This window comes from Lutra lutra, chromosome 1 (genome assembly GCF_902655055.1).
Source record: "Lutra lutra chromosome 1, mLutLut1.2, whole genome shotgun sequence".
In the NCBI taxonomy this organism is placed as follows: domain Eukaryota; kingdom Metazoa; phylum Chordata; class Mammalia; order Carnivora; family Mustelidae; genus Lutra; species Lutra lutra.
Window position 1 is genome coordinate 207,751,063 of NC_062278.1, and position 22,855 is coordinate 207,773,917.

Genomic DNA, 22,855 nt, shown 5'->3' on the forward strand with positions numbered 1-22,855 from the left:
CCTGAGCTTAGCCTTTGCTCACAGTCTCCCTGGCCAGGTGCCCTATACCCACCTGTTGTCCCTTTAAGACCCCAGGCCCCGCTACTGTGCTGCCCTCCAGCTCTGAAGACAACATGATGAGACAGGCTCTAACCTTCAGCCTCCTACCCAACTCACTTCCCACGTGGCAGGAGTTAACCTGGTATCTTCTCTGCACATCAGCTCTCAATTCGGAAAAAGAGGTTCATTCCACTGCCCTGCATGTTCCCAGGAGCGGCCATCAAGGGCGCTCTGCAAACTACCAGCTTCCAGAACGAGTCGCCTCTGCCCCAAACGGCAAAGCGGAGGTCCGGCTCTTGGACTCGAATGCCACAGTCCGCTGGCTACGTGACTGAGGCAGAGGGAGAAACATCGCAATGACAGAAACAGTGTGTGAGATTAAAAAAAAAAAAAAAAAAATTCGGGGAATAAATATACCAAAATATAAAGAGTGGTTTCTTGAGGTTCTAAAATTATGGTTGGTTTTACTTCTTTGCATGTTCTCTATTAAAAAAAAAAAAAGTTCTTGGAAGAGCAGGTGTGACTTTATAGCCGACAAAAGTCTAGTGTCAAAAAAGCATCTGAATGTGTTTTGATGTATTGTCTAACATTAAGATTTTTGAACACACACACATACGCACACACACATACGCGCACACCCAGGGTCCAGCGGCCAACCAGCTTGAGTTCTTGGTCAGCGGGAGCTCGGGCACCCTCTTCGAAATCTGGGTCAGGCTGGTCTCGGCTGCAAATCCCCAGGCTTCTGCCTACAGGGTAGGAAGCCCCACGTTTCAGAGTTCTATCGATTCAAGGTCATGGACTGCGTCTCCCTCAAGGAGGTCCAAGCTAACACCCATTTCGTGCAATGCACCGACAGCAACCACACCAGCCCCACAGAGGACACACCAAGCCAAGAACCCTCCGTTCGCTTCATCAGCGCTCTCAGGGGGAAGAGAGTGAGGGCGCCTGCAGGAGGAGTGTGGTGTCAGCCTGGAAACCTAGCTGTCTGGGGAATTCGTTTATGGAAAGCTCTAGAGGGCACAAGCAGTAGTTCCTGTCAGTTCTTCTGTTTCGGCATTTTATTATGAGATGTTCAAACAAGCAGAGAGGTCTGTCAGAACACAGAGGAGGAGAGGAGAAACAGCCATATGCGCCCTCCCCCCCACCCGTTCTACAATCATGAACAATCCACTATCAATCAATCCAACAACCCCTCTTAGTTTTGATGCATTTTTTAAAAAAAGATTTTATTTGTCAGAGAGAGAGAGAGAGCACACAAGCGGGCAGAGTGGCAGGCAGAGGCGGGGAGAGAGGCAGGCTCCCTGCTGAGCAAGGAGCCCGATGTGGGACTTGATCCCAGGACCCTGAGAACATCATTACCTGAGCCAAAGGCAGAGGCTTAACCGACTGAGCCACCCAGGTGTCCCACTTTTGATGCATTTTTTTTATAATTTTTTTAAAGATTTTATTTATTTATTTGACAGAGAGAGATCACAAGTAGACAGAGAGGCAGGCAGAGAGAGAGAGAGAGGGAAGCAGGCTCCCCGCTGAGCAGAGAGCCCAACGCGGGACTCGATCCCAGGACCCTGAGATCATGACCTGAGCCGAAGGCAGCGGCTTAACCCACTGAGCCACCCAGGCGCCCTTGATGCATTTTTTTAAAAGCAAGGTGAAGGCAGTGGTCCACCTCATCCCTAAGCACATCAGCCTGTAAATCATTAAGAGTTTATTATTCGCTTACAATTATTCTTTTATTTTTTAAAGATTTTATTTATTTGAGAGGGACAGAGATAATGAGACAGAGCATGAGTGGGCAGGAGAGGGAGAAGCAGGCTTCCCTCTGAGCAGGGAGCCTGACACAAGGCTCGATCCCAGGACCCTAAGATCATGACCTGAGCCGGAGACAGACGCTTAACTGACTGAGCCATCCAGGCTCCTCTACTATTATTTTTTCATGATAAAAATCATGAACAGTGAAACGCACAAATGATGTCTACCATCCAATGGGTTTGGACAGATGACCTAGGTAATGCAAAGACAGAGCAAGACAGAATATTTCCAGCACCCTAGCAAATTTCCCAGTGCCCTCGCCTTCCGTTTTCAACACGTGATAATGAAGGAAAATACTGTCTCCAAAAACATCCACTCTCAGGCCCTGACAAGGTACTTACTCACTAGACCATCCTGAGATCCACTTCCAAAAACACCCATCCCAAGCCCCCTGACTGCCCTGACTCCAGATCCCCACAACAGCCAACAAAGCTTTCTTTGGGCAGTAACCGAAGTACAAAGGAGACCATCCCCAGACTAGACAGGATGTCAAAGCAAGAGAATTCTAACTCTGCCTGGGAACAGGCAATGAAACCACCCCCGAGGCAATTACCACCTCTTCCCTGTAGATCACTGTGGCTTCTTGGCTTAACCCACTGTAGCAATGTGAGCAGGAGAGAGCAGAGGGGCCGGGAGCGAGGGGTGGGAGGCAGCCCTTCCACCTGTCCACGGGGCGGGTGTGGGAAGAGAGCCAGCCTTCTGGATGGGGCCCCAAAGAGGAAAGGCCCGATGCATCTCTGAGTCTGTGGGATGCTGCTGACGCACCATGAGGACGTGGACTCCTGTTGGTTGGGTCTGGGGAGTCAAGTCAGACCCCTCTCCCGTTCCCACTCGGAAAGCGAGTGGCAGGATGGCAGCATCACCAAGGGGACAAGGACAAGTGCACAGGCCTCTCAGGGTTTCCTGTGTCTTTATCTCTGTGCCACAGGCCTTCCTCCCCACCCCCCGACCCCCGAGGCTTCTCCTCTGGTTTCCTCTCCACCTGAGGGGCTCTGACCTACTGACTTCTGCCTCCCCCTGCCCCGACTCTGACTCCTGCAGCCCACGTCCTCCAGGCTACTGACCCCCTTTCCCGCCTCTCCGACCGTCCAGCACGGGCACAAAGCGAGGAAGGAAGCCGCTGGTGCTCTCAGCCATCGGTCACGCAGCGAGGAAGAGCCCGTGAGAAGCCAAGTAGGTGGGAAGGTATTTCATCCCTGGGCCTTGTGGTACATGCACAGGAAGGTACTAAACAGGCAGGAAAAGGTCTAGTCTTCCTTTGGTCGGAAAAAATGAAAAAAAAAAAAAAAAAAAAAAAAAAGGAAATGTCATATTCTAGGGAATAACGTACCTACCCAACCTCATGATGGGAGTTTGCATCCAGTGAAGGACTTGTTGGATAAACGCGTTTTATTCACAATCTAGAAAGGCCCTATAACTTGCCGACGGGCACACGGCCAGTAGGTCTGGGAGACGGAATTCGAGCCCAGGTTCCAACCTAAAGGTCCTGTTCTCCCTATCAGGTTGGCAGCTGTGGTGATTCCCACCACACTCTGGGGGTGTCCTCCCTCACATTCAATACACCCCCTGCTTGGGGATTTGAACCTAAACCCAGCCCTGCCCCAGAGCGCCCACCAACCACCCCGGCCCACCTCCCCTTCTGCCCTATCCCCAGCACATGAGCTGTCTTCCCACCTGGGACCCCAACCACGGGTCTTTCCCCCACACAGACCCTCACTCAGCCCCTTCTGCCCTCCCGGAGGGACACCCACTCCACAAAGGCTTCTCTGCCACTCGCTTGGAACCAGGCTCCCTCTAGACTGCTGGGGGACGGTGAGCGATGTGACTGCCGCCCTCAGGGAACGGTCACCCAAGGATGCAGGAAACTAGAATCTGCCCCCTGTGATAGCAGCGCTGACCCGTGTCACCGGCAGACCTGCCCTGTGAGTTCGCTAAGTGCCCAGGGCTCATGACATAAGAAATATATCCACTGGTCTCTGTCCCCAGTTCCTTCTAGTACTTGGTGTTTGACCCCAGTTCCTGACACAGAGCTCCTAAATCCCTTGGAATTTCCTGGTGATGGGAGCGTCTCGGATGGGGGCTGGTCGCTGGGAAGACCAAGCCATGATTCGAAGCCTGGAACTTTCTCCCCCACCCCCATCCTTCCCAGAGGGGAGAAGGGCTGGAAAGCAAGTTAATGACCCATCATGTCTACATGAAGCTGCCAGAAAAATCCCCAAAGCATGGGGTTTGGACAGCTTCTGGGATGGTCCACACATCCCCGTGCCGGGAGAGTGCCCATCCCCCCACTGCAAAGGGCAGAAGCTCCCACGCTCGGGACCCTCCCAGACCTCACCCCATGCACCCCTGCTTCCTGCTGTTCTTCTGTATCCTTTAGCACACGCCTTATTATAAAATAATGATTTTATATTTCCCTGTTTCCCTGAGTTCCGTGAGCTGTCCTAGTGATGGTCGAGCTCGAGGAGGAAACCATGGGGATTTGTGATGGCACCTGACATGATGGCAGTTTTGTGGGACTGAGCCCTGGTCTGCGAGGGCTGTGCCACCCACGGGTCAAGACTGTCAGAACTGAATGGGGTCTTGGGACAGCCCGCTGGTGGCGGTAGGAAAGCCTGCACATCCGGTGTCGGGGCACCACGAGTGTGAGTAGTAGCAGGTCCAGGGAAGAGAAGACGGAGTCCTCGCAAGGCAGGGCTCAGCCAGAAGGCTACTCGACCCCTTCGTTTTCACGTGGCCCCTTAGCTGTAGGATTTTAGAGAAATGTCCAACAGCGGAAAAAAAGAAAGATGTCATCCATGTTACTCTCATCACCTGAGCTCATAAACCAGGAAGAAAGTAAGGGGAAGAAGGAATTACACGTTTAGAAGAGAGGGACATGCATTTCTCTCCCCTGCAGTTAGACCCACTGCCTGAAATCTATTCTCCAAACCGTAGCCAGCATGACCTCTTGGAAAACAGCTTTAAGGAGATATAAGTCATATAGAGTAAACATCACACATTTAAAGTGTACAGTTTGGGGACGCCTGGGTGGCTCAGTCAGTTGAGCATCTGCCTTCGGCTCAGGTCATGATCTCAGGCTCCCTGCTCCACGGGGAGTCTGCTTCTCCCTCTCCCGCTGCCCCTCCCCCTGCCTTTGCCCATTTGCTCTCTGACAAATAAATAAAATCTAATAAAAAAGTTTAAAAAATAAAGTATACAATTTGATAACTTTGACAGCTATAGAAACCTGTGAAATCACTGCCACACAGTGAACACCCCCACCATCCCCCAAGATTCTCCCCCACTTTGTGCCTTTTGCACGTCCTCCTTCCTCCATTCCCCAGGCAACCACTGATCTGCTTTCTGGGATCACAGATGAGTCTGTGTTTTCTAGAAGTTATATAAATATGTACTCTCTTTGGTCCGGCTTCTTCTTGTTGCACATAGGAAGCGTTCATTCCTTTCCATGGCTGCGTAGTGTCCCGTGTCTGTCCAAACACATCACAACGCGTTTTTCCGCTGCCCTGTGGATGGACGTCTGAGATATCTCCAGGGTGGAACCATGACAAGTAAATGCAGCTACTCACGCACAAGTGTGCGTATAGAAATGTGTTTCCTTTCTTCTCGGGGCAAGACCTAGGGGCTGAATGGCTGGGTCTTACAGTAAGTATACGTTTAACTTTCTAAGAAGATGCCCAATTGATTTCTGGAGAAATTCAACATCGTACAGCCCCACCGGCAATTTACCAGACTTCTAATTTCTCCACATCCTTCCCAGCGCTTGGAATGACAGTCTGTTTAATTTTATCCATTCTACGAGGGCCACAGTGATATCTCCTTGGGATTTTCATTTTCTTTTTCCAGTGACAAACGATGTTATTGCCTGAGCAACTTCTCATGTGTTGATTTACTGTCTCTATCTTCTCTAGGGAAGGGGCTGTTCAGATCTTTTGCCTGTTTTTTTTTTCTTTTGGTTGAGCTATGAGAATTACTTTTATTCTTTTAAAAGATGTATTTATTTAAAAGGGGGGAGGGGCAGAGGGAGAGGAAGAGAGAATCTCGAGCAGACTCCACGTTGAGCACAGAGACAGACGTGGGGCTCAATCGCATGACCCTGAGATCACAACCTGAGCCGAAATCAGGAATCGGACACCCAGCTGATGGCGCCGCCTAGGCACCCTGAGAATTACTTTTGTAACAGGGATACAGGTGCTTTTCTCAGAGGCATGCTTTGTAAAGATTTTTGCTAGAGTCCTTCACTCCAGCTGCTTTATCTCCTCGGACTGTCGGCTACATCTGAACACAACAGGAGTCCAGCGGGCTCTGCCTCAACTTCCCTGTGTCACAGCCTGGACTCTGTCTCAAGGCAGCACATGGCAGCCAACCACGGAGGCTGCCTCACTTGCTTCCTGTCTCTCAAAAATCACCATTCTGTGTTGACTGATGTCCAGTGTCCTGAGAACCTTTGGTCTACATACTTGGTCTGGTTTTGGTTCGTTGGTGGTTTTTATTTTTTTGGTCGTCTCAGGAAGGAGGTTATCCAGCCCTGTGACTCTATCTTTAGAACGGTGGAGCACAATTTAGACATGTTTCTTCCTTTAATAACAAACCCACAGAACATCATTATCATCACTTTATAGGCAAAGAAACAGATGTTCAATGATTAAAAAGAATGCCCAAAGTCGAAATGAGTAGACACTGGGTCCTCTCTAGACCACACACTGCATTTATTTATTTTTTCAAAAGATTTTATTTATTTGACAGAGCAAGAGAGCACAAGTAGGAGGAGCAGTAGAAGGAAAGGGAGAAGCGGGCAGGCTCCCCGCTGAGCAGGGAGCCTGATGTGGGGCTTGATCCCAGGACCCTGGCATCATGACCTGAGCCAAAGGCAGACGCTTAACTGACTGAGCCCCCCAGGTGTCCCCACACACTTCATTTATAAGAGGGATTAAGAGAGTAAAGAGGAAGAAAAGGTCCAAGGGCTCAAAGTTTCATGTTTTCACATGTTGGGGCACCAGCAATTCCACAAATAAAGCTCTCTGGGTGGGGGGGAAGGGGGACAAGCAGAGCCCTTTCTTGGCTGCAGCTCTGAGGCAGAGGCCAAACCCACCCCTCCCAACCAGAGACATGGCCTGGGGTCCTGGGCATGATAAGACCCCAGCAGAAAATGTACCTGTGCCCGGGGACTTTGCTTCCCACGATGACTGCAGGAGCTTGGGGAACTGGGGGGGGCGGGTGGGAGCGGGTGTTTGAAAGATCTTTGGACTTGATGGGGACTTTTTTCTACCATGACATTTATCATTTTGGTTGGCTTCCTTCTGGCACTTCCATTAACAGAAATGATTTGTCAGAACCGTTTGAAGATCACATTAAAACTGAGCAGAAGGGGGGTGCCTGGGTGGCTCAGTGGGTTAAGCCTCTGCCTTCGGCTCAGGTCATGATCTCAGGGTCCTGGGATCCAGCCCCACATCGGGCTCCCTGCTCAGCGGGGAGCCTGCTTCCCCCTATCTCTATGCCTGCCTCTCTGCCTACTTATGATCTCTCTCTCTGTCAAATAAAAAAAAAAAAAACAACTGAGCAGAAGGGAGAGATTTCCTGTATATTCCTGCCCCCCCCCATGTGCACTGCCTCCCCCCACTATCAGCATCTCCCACCAGAGGGCTACATTTGTTCCAACCGATGAACCCACATTCACACACCATCACCCAGAGTCCGTAACTTACACGAGCTGCTGAACACCCAGTGGGTTTGCACAAATGTATATGACCCGTCTCCATCATCACAACAGCACACGGAAAGTTTCACTGCCCTCAAAATCCTCTGTGCTCCCCCCGCTCATCCCTCCCTCCCTCCCCCAACCCCTGGCAACTGCTGATCTTCTTAGTGTCTCCATCATTTTGCCTTTTCCAGAACGTCATGGAAGTGGCATCGTACGGTACATGGCCTTTTCGGATTGACATGTCTTGCTCGGTAATAAGCATTTAAGGTCCCCCCACGTCTTGTCACAGCTGGATGGCTCATTCCTCTTTAGTGGCGCTGGGTAAGATCCCATTGTCTGGACAGACCACCGTTTATGTATCCGTTCCCCTCCTGAAGGACATCTGGCTTGCTCCAAGCTTGGGCAATTATGAAGAAAGCTGCTATAAATACATTGGTGTAGACGTGTTTTCAGTTCATCTGGATAAACACCACAGCGTGACATTGCTGGGATGTATGGGAAGAGTATGTTGCGTTTTGAAAAGAAGAAAAAAAAAAAAACTCTCCAAATGCCTTCCAAAGTGGCCATCTGGGATTCTTTTAAAAATCATAATATTCCCACAGGAAAGGGCAAGGACTAGGGACACTTTCCTGTTTTAAATGATGTACGGTGGGAGGCCAAGAGCCACCAAGGACTGTTTGAGTGCCTCGTCCACCTGTCTTTCATGGCTTGTGGCCCAGGTGGGGCTCGTGGTTTACGTCTCCTCTTATCTAACAGGACGATGAGCTCGAGGAGGGCGGAGACCCGGTAGCTTCTGGCTCTGGCAGCCCCACAGACCGAAAGAACACAGGGGAGGTCCAGGACAAGGACTGGATGCATCTGAAAGGCAGAGTCCAGGGAGGGGAGGGTGGTGCAGGTTGGGGAAAAGGTAAGAAAGCCAGAGGCGGGTGCACAGCTAGGATGATCAGTGTGACCGCAAGGAGCCAGCTGGGCTGGACACAAGGAAACTCCGGACGGGGCCCCTGAGACATGGGAGGCGACAGGAAGTACAGTCCTGAACGAGGAGGTGTGTGTGGCGCTGGAGAGGAAGGACAGGGGAAGACAGACACATGTCCCATCATGCACCGCAGGCAGCAGGCCAGACTCATGGGGGGGACACTCCCCAGGGTTTGCAGGAGGGGCCAGGTTTCCTGCTGGGAGAGCCACCGGAGACAGTGGAGGACCCCCTGTGGCTCACGCCTCCTGGGGCCGCTTCCAGGCAGAACCTCTTGGAAGACAGAGCCCCTACCTTAACCCTTGATGGGCTCCTTCAAGGTTGATCGCTGTCATCCAGGAGGCTGGGGGAAGAGGGAGGGGCACGGCCTCTGGCACTGGTCCAGAGCTTTCTAGAGTCTTCCAGGTGCTAAGAAGAAAGACTGGGTACCGGGTGGAACACAACTAACATGGATGATAATGTCCTGAAGAAGCCAGAGCAGGGAGGAGGGGCCTTAATAAAGGAGCTTTTCAATTCACTGGAAGTAGACAAAAAGCCAGGAACTGGACATTTGATGATTACTGTTATCACCACGGCCTGCTAAGGGCCCAGTGACGGACAGCTCAGGTCACCTCTCTGTGCACAGCTGTGGTTTGCAAAGTGCTTTAGAGAGAAAGAAACTTTTCTCAAATCAATCAATCAATCAGCCAATCAGTGAAACCTCAAATCCATAGAACAGAGGAAAGGTAAAGCCCTCTGGCCTCAGTGGGACTGAACCGGCTCTCACTATGGCCCCTGGCATTCCCCATCCCCCCCACCCTCACAAGCTCCAGGAAAACTATTAGAGAACCAGTAACACAGTATTACTAATCAAATGCAGACACACCTCGCCGGGGCCATGTTCCACATGAAATCAGTTATCCCAAATTGGGATTAAACGATCTCCCAGGCACCCAGAGCCACAGCCCCTTCCCCACTCCCTTGCAAAGGCTGGATTGACGGCCAGGGAGGCCAGAAAGCAGCCTCAGCGTGAAGTTTGGGGACGACAGGACTCCTGCCTCCTTCCCGCAGATGGCTGGGCAGCCAACCCTGCAACCCTCCTTTGGCCAAACGCACAGCCAACCTGGGTGACGACCCAGGGGGTACCTCTGGTTGGTATGATAAGGTTTGAAATAAGAAGGCTCCATCAGGCTAGCCCACGGGGCCCTGCAACCTTCCCAGGCCTCCACCCCCACAAACCCCAGCTCTAGTCTGGGCCTCGCCCCATCCCGGTGCCTGCTCTTCTCTCCGTGAGGAGGGTGGCCGCCCCCACCCCACAGTGGCCACCCCAGGGCATCCTCTCTACTCCGCCCCGACGCCACACACCACGTGGAATCGCACACCCAGGACCCCCCTACTGTGCCGCAAAGGGCTCAAGGCAGGGCTCAGGGCAGGCAGTCAAGCTTGGGAGTTGGCTGGGAGGGGGCACTCTCCGTGGGGCACAGGTGAACGAGTTATTCTGGCCACAGGTTTAACAAGGCTTTTCCTCGGCCGAAGGTTGCAGCCTGTGGACCCTGGTGGCTCTGGGAGTCAACAGGTTCTGCAAAAGGGGCCAAGCGTTCGGGGCAGAGCTGGACCAATGACCCCAGCAAGAGTCTTCCTCCTGGTTCCAGGGACGTTCACAACCCCTACCCCCGGAGGCCATGGGTGCTGGGCCCCCTGACCCCCACCATGCCGATGGCCATTCTCCACCACCACCTCCAGAGACTCTGGTTCCAGTCTGGGGATGTAGCCAGTGCACCTCAGATGGATCTAAGGGGCGGCCAAGGTCAAGAGCCGTGGGTGTAGATAACACAACCAGCATCCTCCTACCTGCACCCGGGGTCTTCCCCGCCTCTGCCCTCTCTCCCATGCACCTGAAGCTCTAGCATCAAGGGGAGAACCTCTCCCCAAGCCACAAAGGAAGTATTTAAGGCCATTCTGGGCTACGGGGTCATTACGCCAGCCTGCTTTCTTCACTCTGAAAGCTGCTCAAAACCAATGATGGCTTCGCTTCTTCGCGGTGGGGAAGGAAGTTTCTGCCTCAATTTCCTAATCCCTGCAGGCTAGAGCTTGCCTTGCCACGCTGCCCATAGGTTCCAGGCGGCCCCAGGGCACTCCCGTTCTTGGGCCTCAATCCTTCCCTGCCCTCCGCTCCCCACAGGAACACAGAGTTCAAGGGGCCCCTGAGCAGGCCCTGCACCCCCAGCCCAGCTCAGCAGCACCCTGCCCTGCGCCCCTAGGCTCCCCCTCCTCCGTCCTTCCCCCACTGCCTGTCTCCACCCCCCAACACTGGCACCCTTCCCAAATCCGATCAGCCCAGGAAACTGTCTTCCCCCTTGCCAGGAGCCACATGCAACACGGGATACCACACGTCACTGGCCCTCGGGCAAAGACGAGGAACAATGACAGTGTCACCGAGGTGCAGCTTGCAGAGCTGGTGCAAGCCTAAATGTGGACAAGGCTTCGGGACAGCGGTGTGGCACCACGTGGCAAAAGCCCTAAAAAACTTTCACACCATCTAACCGAGTAATTTTTTTTTTAAAGAATTTATTTATTTATTTGACAGATCACAAATAAGCAGAGAGGCAGGCAGAGAGAAAGAGAGGGAAGCAGGCTCCCTGCTGAGCAGAGAGCCCAGATGTGGGGCTCGATCCCAGGACCCTGAGATCATGACCTGAGCTGAAGTCAGAGGCTTAACCCACTGAGCCACCCAGGCACCCCATGACCCAGAAATTTAACAGGATTTTTTCCCTAAGCAAAAAAATCAAAGATGCGGCCCCAAATGGGTGCGCACAGGGGCGGTGAGTAGATTGGCCCCTGCCTAGGATTGGGGGAGAAGAATCAGGGAGCGTCTGCCAATGGGGGAGGTCTCGCTTTTGGGGGGTGAGAAAGATATTCAAAAATCAGATACTGGGCCGGGGGGCACCTGGGTGGCTCAGCCGGTTAAGTGTCTGCCTTCAGCTCAAGTCACAATCTCAGTGTTCTGGGGTCAAGCCCCACAATAGTCTCTCTGCTCTGGAAGGAGTCAGCTTCCCCCTCTGCCTCTGTGATCTTTCTTGTTCGCTCTCTCTCAAAGTAAATAAACAAAATCTTTAGAAATAAAAAATAAAACATTTTTATACACATATACAGGATAAACATATATACATGTACAGTATACATTTGGCGGCTACACCACCAAATTGTATACTTTCAAAGGATGGGCTATGGTGTGTGAATTACCTCTCAACAGAGCTGGCACAAAAAACAAAAATGTTCACACAAATATTATTTAAACACTAAAGTATGCAAAACAGAAAACAAGGTAGACACCCACATGCAGAGGCAAAGCTAAACAGGGACAGGTCCTGCTTTTGTTTCCACGGGACTGGTCCGGTGACTGACTGGGTCCGATCCTAAGGAAGCCTGCTTGCTGGCTGGACAGAGGGAAGACTGGCTCACCACCAGAAGGACCTACAGTCTGGCCGCCCCTGGGCAGGGAGCTCCCTCCTGTGGAGGAGTGAAAAAGGCTTTGTCAGGAGGGTCCGGAGAAGAGCTTCCTGTGGCCCCCAGCTCTCCACTCTGATTCTCTAAGGACTACATAAAATTAGACTCTGGCTGGCCTTCAAAAAAAAATCACGCCGGTGGGGTGACATAAAGCCTCCCAGCGGGTACCAGAAACTGAACAGAAGTAGCATTTCCAACAAGCAGCTGAAGGGGGGAAGGGTTCACTGGCTGGCTTCTGAGCACTGGTGTTTGGGCAACCCGAGGGGCCCTCCACCAGGACAACTCCCGCCAAAGACTCTATTCTCTGACAAAGTTCACATTCATTCACTCAGATGGTTAAAAATAAACTATCTGGGGCGCCTGGGTAGCTCAGTCGGTTAAGCATCTGCCTTCGATCGATGATCGATGATCCCGGGGTCCCAGGATTGAGCCCCCCATTGGGCTCCCTGCCCAGTGGGAAGCCTGCTTCTCCCTCTCCCTCTGCCCCTCTCCCAGGCTGTTCTCTCTCACACACATAAATAAGTAAATAAAAATCTTTTAAAAAATGAAATATCTGTGTGTGCAAGAACGAAAGCCTATCTTAACAGTGACCACCCCTAGTCGGAATGACGGGCCCCTTCTATCATTATTTCTGTTTGTTCAGAGTTTCTGACTTTCGCACAGTTAGTTGTGCTTAAGTTTTTAGAAATGGCAAAAACCACAGAAGTGTTCTGTGTTCGTGAAAGCCAGGGGTGGGGGATCAAAACCTTGGGAGCATAAAAAAAAGGGGGGGGGGATGAAAATCACCAAAAAAGGGATGAAAATCACTGTATTTCAACAGAAGAAGCTGGAAGGGGGTCAGTCAAGTGATACCAGGTCAGAGAGGAGCTGGTTTAGAAAGTCACCCATGGGGCAGAGCCCAGAGAAACCTGTGACACAGCCGGTCAAGAACCACAGAAGGGCTCTCACACACGGCTTGCGGCAGAGGGAGGGATTGTTACAGGGCGGGGCACCTCTGGAAAGCTGGTTGGCAGCTGCTGAAATGCTAAATATTCTCCTGTTGTATGGTCCAGCAATTCCACTCCTGGGCATCTACCCGGGAGAAGTGGGTAGAGTAGGTCTCCACACAAACGATCCCAGCAGACTTATTATCCAGCCCCCGAGCCAAAGAACCCAAACAGTCCTCCGCAGGGAAATGGAAAAACGAAATGTGTACTTGTGGAATGGAATACTCCTTCGCAGGACAAAAAGGACAGACATGTAACACACACAACAAGAGAGACGAACGTCACAATCTCTGAGTGAACTACACCAGACCAAAGAGTACTACAGTCAAGTCTCGATATTCACTATATACAACGCTCCACAAAGTCCCTGCAAATACCGGATTAGCCAATAGTGAACCTTGCTCCCAGAGGAAATACAGGGTTAGGTTCCTGCCAGCCTCTGGGCACAACCTTTTCATCAATTAATCAGTACATAACCTTGTTTTATCTGTGCTTCTGCTGAAAGACACATGATGTAATATGCATTGTTGATTTCATTAACGTGGAGCTCAGGGCCCACAGCACCAGGACTCGTGCCTGAAGGAAGCTTATCTAGTGCGGGTTAGATAAGCGTGTCCCCATGAGGCACATCGCAGCCTCCTTGAACTCAGGAATACCGGGCAGCGCTGCACTCGGGGAACATTCCGAACATAAAATTCACCGACAAAGAGCCCAAGAATGCAAAAAACACAGCACTAAAGAGACGGCAAGGAAGACGCATGGTTACAGGATGAGAACCAAACAAGCTGACAGAGCACGGCCCCGCGCACCCTCAGCTGGGATTGTGTGTGGGGCCACACCTCTGCGCGAGTCCCCAGATAATCGCCAGAGCGCCACGAATGAATTTCGGGGTTCCAAATAAATTTTAGCAAACAGGCAAATTCATAAATGCGGAATCCGTGAATAATGAGGATCGGCTATATGTGAATACCGTATAAATACATGTATACTGTGTTTAGGACAGGTAAAACTAATAAATGATGAAAAAAATCAGAATAGTGGTGCGGGGGGTAGACACTGACTAGAAGAGGCACGGGGGAGCTTCCCCGGGTTGGAACTCTTCTAGATCTTGACAGGAGCACCCGTTAAATGGGTGCGAGCAGTTGTTTAAACGCCATCCCACAGCACATTTCAGGGAATGTAAATGCGATTTTTTAAAAACACAGCCACAAATTCCTTGACACACCTTCCAACCAGAGGTGGGGGGAATGCGCATGAATAGGGGAGGGCTTGGCACTGCTTTGACCAAGGGAGAATAGCAGAAGTGACACCCAGCCACTTCTACGGCGGGGTCAGAAAAGGCCACGCAGCAGAAGGGCCCTGGGCCTGCCCCTGAGTATCCAGTGCAGAGGTGGAAACCCCACAGAGTGCACAGCTGGGCTGAGGCCCTGCTGGTTTACTCTACATCGGTTCCTTTCTTCCTGCTGCCCTCTCCGCCCCCCCTCGCTTCCTTTGCTCTCTGGCTGTAAACTCAGGCAGGGCTGCTGCTCCCCACACCCACACCTCAGGCATGGGTGACTCTGCGGGGTGGTGGCCAGGGGCCACAGGCAGAGGAGGGATGATTGGCTCTGAAAATGGCCTGACCTCCGAGGCCAGCCACCAAAGGGCCTCTGTCTCAGCCCCACCACCAGAGAGGAAGGCGTCAGCCATGCTAGAAGAGGCCGCAGACAATCGGGCCTTTGGAGGCTGCCTGGAAGGCCACCCGACGTGGCCACTCTCCCCATGCCCAGGCAAGGCCTCCAGAGCCCAGCCAGAGGGGCAGGGTGTGGGCCCTTGCTGGCCGGGGCCCAGCAGAGCCCAATCCCAGAGGGCCTCTCCCACCTCTCTTGCCGGAAACACTGTCTTTCCTTTCTCTAAAGACGGCAAGGGGTCGAGCAGTCCCCACTTGTCCTCGCTAGACTCAGTGTATTACGAAGGTCTTGGAAAACTGGCTCAGCTACCACCACCACTGGCTCAGACCCCAAAGTACCTTCTTCCTCCATCAGAAAAGACGTACTTCAGGGGCTGTGAGAGCCGTCTTGGCCCCTCCTGCAATGGGCGTATGGCCTCAGTTGGCTCGTTTCAGGGGCTGGCAACGGAACATATTAGAATCTTCTTGTTTAAGCATTTGTGGATCAGAACAACCCCATTGGGCGTGGCCTTTAAATGGGACAACGTAAAGATGCTTTGATATTTGGAGGCAAACAATAATGTTAAGTGCCTGCCCAGCCAGCAGTCCGCACAGGCCATACTCCAAATGCTTTAGGAAGCACAGCGGGGACGGACAGAAAAAGCGCAGGCTGCCTGCGAGTTTCTATTTTCAAGTAGCCACACTTTAAAAAGCAAAAATGGGTGAAACTGGGGTCCCGGGTAGCTGAGTGGGTTAAGCATCTGCCTTCAGCTCAGGTTATGATGCCAGGGTCCTGGGATCGAGTCCTGCCTCAAGCTCTCCGCTCAGCGGGGAGTCTGTTCCTCCCTCTGCCTGCCTCTCTACCTCCTTGTGTGCTCGTTCTCTCTCTGTCAAATAGATAAAATCCTTTTTAAAAAATGGGTGAAACTGGGGCGCCTGGGTGGCTCAGTGGGTTAAGCCGCTGCCTTCGGCTCAGGTTGTGATCCCAGGTCCTGGGTTCAAGCCCCACATCGGGCTCTCTGCTCCACAGGGAGCCTGCTTCCTCCTCTCTCTCTGCCTGCCTCTCTGCCTACTTGTGATTTCTCTCTGTCAAATAAATAAATAAAATCTTTAAAAAAAAAAAAAATGGGTGAAACTGATTTTAAAGATACATTTTACTTAGCCCAGTACGTCCCAAGTATTCTTGTTTAAACATAGAACCGACATAAAAATATTAATGAGCTACTTTACATTTCTTTTCCCATATCACATCTTCAGATCCCCAGACCATATCTCACACTTAGAGCACAACTCCTTCGGACCAGCCACAAGTCCAAGTGCTTGGCCGATGCCTGCGGCTAGCGGCTCCCCAACTCACGGGCACAGATCTCTGTTAATTAATTTAGTCTTCACGACGGCCATGTTCACATTTTCCTGACGGGGAAACTGAGGCACAAGACTGTCGAGGCGTCTGCCCAGGGCAGATCCAGAGCCTACACGCAGTTCCTCAAATTCTACTTTAGTATAATGTGAACATCTTCTCAGCTAGGAACACATCTGCCAGCAGGTCTCCCTGCTCCTGTCCCAACTTCCCCAGGACTTTGGTACCTGGAGCTCTGCAAAGCTTCTGCCCAGACAAACCCTGGCATCCAACCCCTTCCAGCACCCCCAGCCCCCGGAAGGCTACCCGAAGCACGTTCCAGCCCAGTGGGAGAATTCATCGGAGTCCCTCCTGGCCAGGGTGAGGTTTTGGGGTTACCCTGGTGCTCCTGCCGGCCTAGAACCCTCCAGCACGTGCGTGGGAGGTGTGGACCGGCACCGGAGTGCGTGCCCACCCCAGTGGTAACCTCCACACTCAACGCCCCAGCCCTCAGGAGGGACTTGGGGACCGTCCCCATCCTTCCATGGGCCACAGGGTTCACTCACTCATTCGATGAGCACTGTGGGCCAGGCACTGCCTGGGGCCTTGGGACACAGTGGTGAACAGAATGGACACCCCACTCTCAGGGAGCCCACATCTCAGCAGAGGAAGGAAGCTCCGCTGATCCTAATCCCGTCTCCTGTGTACAGTAGCTGTTCCATAATGACTGCAACCAAAGGAGTATGTTCTCTGCGCTTGGAACTGGATGTGGTGATGGACAGAGGTGAGTGAAGGGTCTGGGGTAGAGCTGGGGTGAGGGGCAGGTTACCCCCTGAGGGGTCACACCCACAACCCCCACTTCAGGACTCCAGAGCTCTGTGTATCTAAGTAAGACAGAAACCACCCAGGTTTTATTTCTTCATTTTCCTTATTTAAGTGGGGCTTTTTATATAGCTTAAGGGGTTCCCCCCCGCAAAATGTCATTTTAGCTTCGTGATTGAGACGGAGGACGACAAGCATTATTAGGCGCAGGGAGGTATTTCAGAGTCACCCGGGTTGGGGACAGTGAGTGCTCTCACAGGTTCCTCCGGAGGCTCGCGGCCCGGGGAAGGAAAGAGAATTATATCGAGCTCAGGACGTCCAGTGTCCATGAGGTGAGGAATCCAAGGGCAAAAGAACCAAAGCAGGATGCCCAAGCTGGCACAGGCAGGCCGGCCTCCCGCTCTCCTGTCCCCAGCATGTTTATAGTGAAGGGACTTCTGTCAGTAAACGCCCCAGGGGTGCAACTCGGCCAGCCATCAGCTAGGCTGCCCCCAAGTCCGTCTTCCTAAATTCAGTACCTCCCTGCCTCATCGGGAAGCAAGGCAAGCCACCGTAGGGGAAGAGAGGAACAGGACAGGTGACATTTCAGCCATGCAAAAGCTCCACCCCTATGCCCCGACAAGCGCGTGGGGGGGGGGGCGCATCCCTTGAGCAGATGGGCCACAGCTGGGTTCCGCCCTGCTGGGAGGGAGGCTCGGAACAAAAGCCAGGTTGCTGCTACTACCAGAGGGCCTCCCGTCAGCAAGAGGCAAGCGCGCTACTCTCTCAGCACGCCAGAATGACCACTGCGTGCTGCCGGGCCCAGAGCCTGCTGTGATGCGTGTTCACCCCCAGACTCAGGGCCCGCATTGTAAGAGGAGTGCCCTGTCCACTTGTCCTCAAATTACCAGGGTCAGCCGAAGGGCAGGTACACGCTGAACTCAAGGCCCCTCCTCTCCAGCAACAGATGGTCTCAGAGCAGGCTTCCAGAACTTTCTATAGACTGCAAATGCATGTGTCAGGGAGAAAGGACCGAGGTCCCTGACAGGCTCCCAACAGACTTCCAGTAACCGGGAGTAACCGGTCCTCGCTCTCCTGGGACACGCAGAGTTGAGTCACAGACCGAGAAAGAGGAGGAAGGAACTTGGCCACGTCTCAACTTGTGGCTCTCAAAACTTAAAAATAGCCTGGCCACCGACCCTGATGTATTCCCTTTGAGACACTCCAGCAGAAAGTCTCCAGCCTTCCAACGTGACCCTGATGTTCCGTGTCCAGCTGGTTTCCCTGGGAGGGGACAAATGAAAAACAAAACCTGGAGCCGATATAAATATTTGCTGGCAAGTACTATCCTGCCATGGACGCGCCCTGGGAATTCTGGAGGCCTGTTTTGTTGTTGGGTAAGGTTTCTGTTCGCTTTGCCGGATGGACTCTAAGCGTCCTTTCGTCCCATGTTTGGTTCTAAGCATCCCTGCACCGTCTCAGGGTTGACAATGATCCTCTCAGACCAAGGCATCCGGGCACACCTCTATCCTTGCCTACTACACTCGGGGGTGTCATGAGCTCCCTGTAAGCAAGACCTGCTGGTCCTAACTGACACCTCAGAGAGAAACACAAGTCAGCGGGTCCCAGGGGTCGTCGGCAGTCAAGGTCACTGCATGGCCTCGGTGTCCTTCTGAGCCTCGTGGTTCCATCTCGGGATGGTAGGGAGGGGCTGGTGCAGGCACGGCTCCTCCAGCCAGCCCAGGTGCCCCTCCGTGCCCTGCCTCCCTCCACCACAGAAGGGGAAGACCTCAGCCCTGACCGACTCAGGGCTGCATTTCCCCCCGAAGGTTCTCCTTATCGGTAAGCCACTGCATTCCCAGGAGTGGACAGGCATTGCCACGGTGTTGTCAAGACCTCAGACTCAGCCAAGCTCCTTGATTAATGTGCTCAGCAGGTTACTTAACTTCTGTGTACCTCAGCTGGCCCGCCTACGAAATGGGCCTAGCATAATGGGCTTATTGGAAGGACTGAATAAGCCAATGGTGTACGATGATTAGAAAAGTGGCTAGTGCACAGCGACACATTTTAGCACAATTGTCTCAGAGCCATAACCGCAGCTACAAATCCCTTCCCCATCTCCCTTCACGTCCCAACAGAAGCCCCTCCATTCCTCCAACAGACATCCTCTGAGCACCTGCTGTGTGGGCCCCTGATGGGGCCAGGCCCTGAGGTCACTGTCCAATGTCCACGGACCCAGCACCACCAAGGCCATCACAGGAGTCCACGGAGGAAGCCTGGGGCGCACCAGGGAAAACAAGGCCAGCAAGCCCCGTGGCCAGTGCTACCCGCTGTCCCCCCAACTTGACCCTACGTTTCATTAGAACGAGAGCCTCCAAAAGGCCTCCAGGGTGGGTGACAGACGTAACACCCTGCATGTGATGCCTTCCTAGAGATCTCTCCTTTCCTCATCCTGCTTTCCTTAGACACACTCTGCAGAGCCCCGTGGGTGACCTCCGGCTGAGTCGATGCTTCTACATCTGGCCAGAGAGCCACGAACACGCGCATGACACATCCTGAGTCACGGCGGGCTCTGGCTCTGCTCTGGAAACTTCCTGCAGAAAACCACCACACTGATTGTCCTCAGGATGGTAGCACGTCAGTGATTCATGGCTCTTGGTTTAACGGTATGTATTTTCCAAATACCTAAAGTCAAAATGATGACCGTTTGCAACAGACAATGTAACCGTCCACTAAAATACAAACTTGGGCTTCGCCTCCATAGACGCCCAGGAGAGCGAGGGAAGGCCAGGCCGTCCAGCCCCCACCGCCTTTCTGGGCTCTCACCGCTACTGACATGGATGCTCCCCCATCCCTGCATTACTCAATCAGCTAACAGCCAGGCCTCTGATGGGACCCAGAGCCACAGACACAGCACTTGGGGCCTCCGAGGAAGAACAGCTTGCCCACCGCCATGCCTGGGCCTCCTGGTGGGATCAGGCCCAGAACACCTGGTTTCCTCGTGTCCCAGGTGGCAGTCGTAAGTCAAAAGACATAAAGAAGGGGCACTGGGGCGGCTCAGTCAGTTAAGCATCCCAACTCTTGGCTTCGGCTCAGGTCACGAGCTCAGGGTCGTGGGATCGAGCCCTGCATAGGGCTCCGTGCTCGGCTGGGAGTCAGCTTGGGATTCTCTCTCCCTCTCCCTCTGTCCCTCCCGCTCATGTTCTCACTCTTGCTCTCTTGCTCTCTCTCTCTAAAATATAAATAAATACATCTTTTTAAAAAAAAGATGTAAAGAAATATAAGTTTGTTTTTAACCCTCTGGCAAGAAACTGTCCTGTCAGAAGGTCAGCTTCATGCTGTGGATTATTAATAGAAAAAACAAGGCATTCTTTCCTGGTCACAGAGGAATAGAGCAGAAACAGAGGAGGGAGGACAGCAGAGAGACAGCGTGATGGGACCTGGCCAACGCCATGGGAACCTGACGTCAGGGTTCCAGCTGGAGAACCCCCCTTTCCCGGTGTGGGGTCACAGGGGCAGGTACCTCTAGGTGAGCCAGAAGGATGCCGACTGGGGAAGGGCAAAGACAAGGAGCCTGGGGAGGTGGGCGGGGGGTGGGGGGCAGTTCCAGGAGCTGGGGGCCCAGCAGGGAGGCTGGTGTGACGGAGGGCCGTGAGCTCAGCATGGCTCCCTGGCCACAACGAGGGAAGCGTGGGGTCACCGCCAGCCACGTTCTGTGCCTCCATCCGGTGACACGGGCATGTTCACGTTGCGGGCACCTACGATAGGCGTATCCTGTACCTCCCTAGAAAGCTAAACACGATATGCCTTCCTGATTTTGAGAAGATTTCTAAAGGAACAAGGGTGTCTCTCTGTCCCAGGACTGCGGGGCTGGACAGGTAGAACCAGGGTCTCGGGTGGCATTTACAAGAGGTATCAGAGGCTCAGAAATTCACTTCCACGGCAATGAAAGCCGGGCTTCAGGTAGGTCACTGTGGCCCGGAGTCTCCGGAAGGAATCTAAGTGCCCAGGAAACCACGCTTGGTCCTGCTGGATACTCAGAGCCAGATGGTTCTGGTACCTTCTCTTCTACTTCAGCCCCTGGTTTGGCTTTACTGAAATGCCTGATATTTAGCGGGGGTGGGGGGGTGTCACAGGGACCTCTAGGGTACATGCAGGCCTCTTGTCCTGGAATTCTGGGGAGGGGGGCTACCCTATTACAGGATTGCCAGGAAGAGCGCTCTGGAACCACCCCCAATTTTTCACCCAGGGCTAGAAGTAAGCCTCACATTTCGAATATCTGCTGCTCATCAAGTCAGACAGGGCGTGCTTCAAAGGGCATCAGGACAATCCACGTGCTGCCCAAGGTTTGCAAGACTGTCCGCTGGAAAGGAGCAGCTAGGACCTTTACACAGTCCTTGTCTGGATGGTGGCGAATGAACCTCGTGGCTTCTAGTCATAAGACATCAAGTGTGACGGGCTCCCTGGCCCCCGGCAGGGGTGGGGCCATTCCCGGGCGGAATCACACCTGTTTACTGGCTCCCAAGCACAGGCGGGTCTGTGGCTGCAACCGGAAGGCCCACGGGAAACAGGAAAACTAAGGACAGAGGCAGCCTCTTCTCTCTGTGCAGGGTGGGGAGGAGCCCGGCCACCCACTCGCCGGGTGAGGGAGACCCCCCGCAGCCAACCTTTTCTGGCCTCTCCACCCCTGATGCCTGACCACGTCTGGCAGAGCTGCCTCCACTCCAGACTCAGGGCCTGGTGCCCTCCCAGGGGGGCGTTAGCAGTGACGGATCCCCAGGCCCACAGCCCGGAGGGAAGGCACAGGTCCTCCAGGCTCAGAGCCCACGACGCCCCCACGGCAGCTGCGTGCAGAGTGAAACTGGAAGGACAAACAGAGCAACAGACCAGCGGGTCCCCTGTGGGAGGCATCAGAACCCACCTGGTGCGATACACCACTACTCACGCCCATGTGGTCTTGAGCCCTTGTGGACTTGAGGTCATGGGCCTCAGTTTCTCCACCGGGAACAGAGTACTGGCATCTGACTATGAAGGGTAACACAGGCCACATCCCCAAAGCCTAGTGCGCCACAGGCCCTAGACAGACGGTGGTCAGGATTGGTCACAGAGCCCAAAGGTCACTGCCAAAGGGATCTTATCTGCCTTAGGATGGGAGGGGAACGGGGGGCTATGGCAGCCACTTTGAGGTGGTGGCCTCGCCCGTCCTTCCCTTGGGCTCTGCCCCAGCTGCACAGGGCTACCTCGGCCAAGGTCGAGGCCAGGGCGGCCCACACCTAATGACCAACCGGGGTAGGGGGGAATGTGAAGGCCTGGATAGCTCCCCCAAACTCAGGACACTTCTGAAGGGCTTCTGCAGCTCTGTGCTCCCTGTGGGGTGGGCCCAGGCCCGTGAGGCCTGCACTGCGGCTGGAGCCCTCCTCTGCCAGTGTCCTTCCCCTCCTCCCCAGGGCTCCCCCTTGGGAGCCCCCTGCACGCTCCAATGTCTGAATCTGCTTCCCGGGAAACCCAGGCCGTCACAGGTGGCTTCTTTGTATCCTTTTTCCTTTGGACGGGAGGCTGGAACCCTTGTGAGGAAGACAGTGGATGCCGTGGAGGAAAAGGCCAAGAAAGAGTCAACAAAAGCACGGCGATCTCTTCCCTTCCTCTGCAGTGTAAACAGTGGTGTTAAAACAGGAGCCCGGCGACCTCTTCCCTTCCTCTGCAGTGTAAACAGTGGTGTTAAAACAGGAGCCGCACAGGGCACTGGGCAAAGCAGCAACACTCACCAAGCAGCATCCAGAATCTGTCCTGGCCTCTTTCCTCACAGGCACAAAGACACAAAGAGGCCACAGAGGAGGAACATCGAAGAAAAGGGAGGCGGGGGGGAGAAGGAGCCCCTGGGACGACATGGTACCAACCCCACAAAGACGGCCAAGGAAAGTGCCAGAAGCGTCCTTGGAGACAAGCAAGTCAGTTACCGGAAACTAAGGTGTCTTCAGACCTAAGGGTCCTCAAAGGCAAGAGCAGGGATCCAGGGGCTCTTCCCACAGTGGAAACACTGATAGGGACACCTGTGTTCACCCCAGGAAGGGGCCCA

At 53.4% G+C, this 22,855-nt stretch overlaps 1 protein-coding gene across 2 annotated transcripts in view; it reads right to left on the reverse strand.

Annotated features, from left to right (window-relative positions):
- Positions 1 to 22,855, reverse strand: part of LIMD1 (LIM domain containing 1) — a 65,418-nt gene that overhangs the window by 37,249 nt on the left and 5,314 nt on the right. The window lies entirely within an intron of this gene.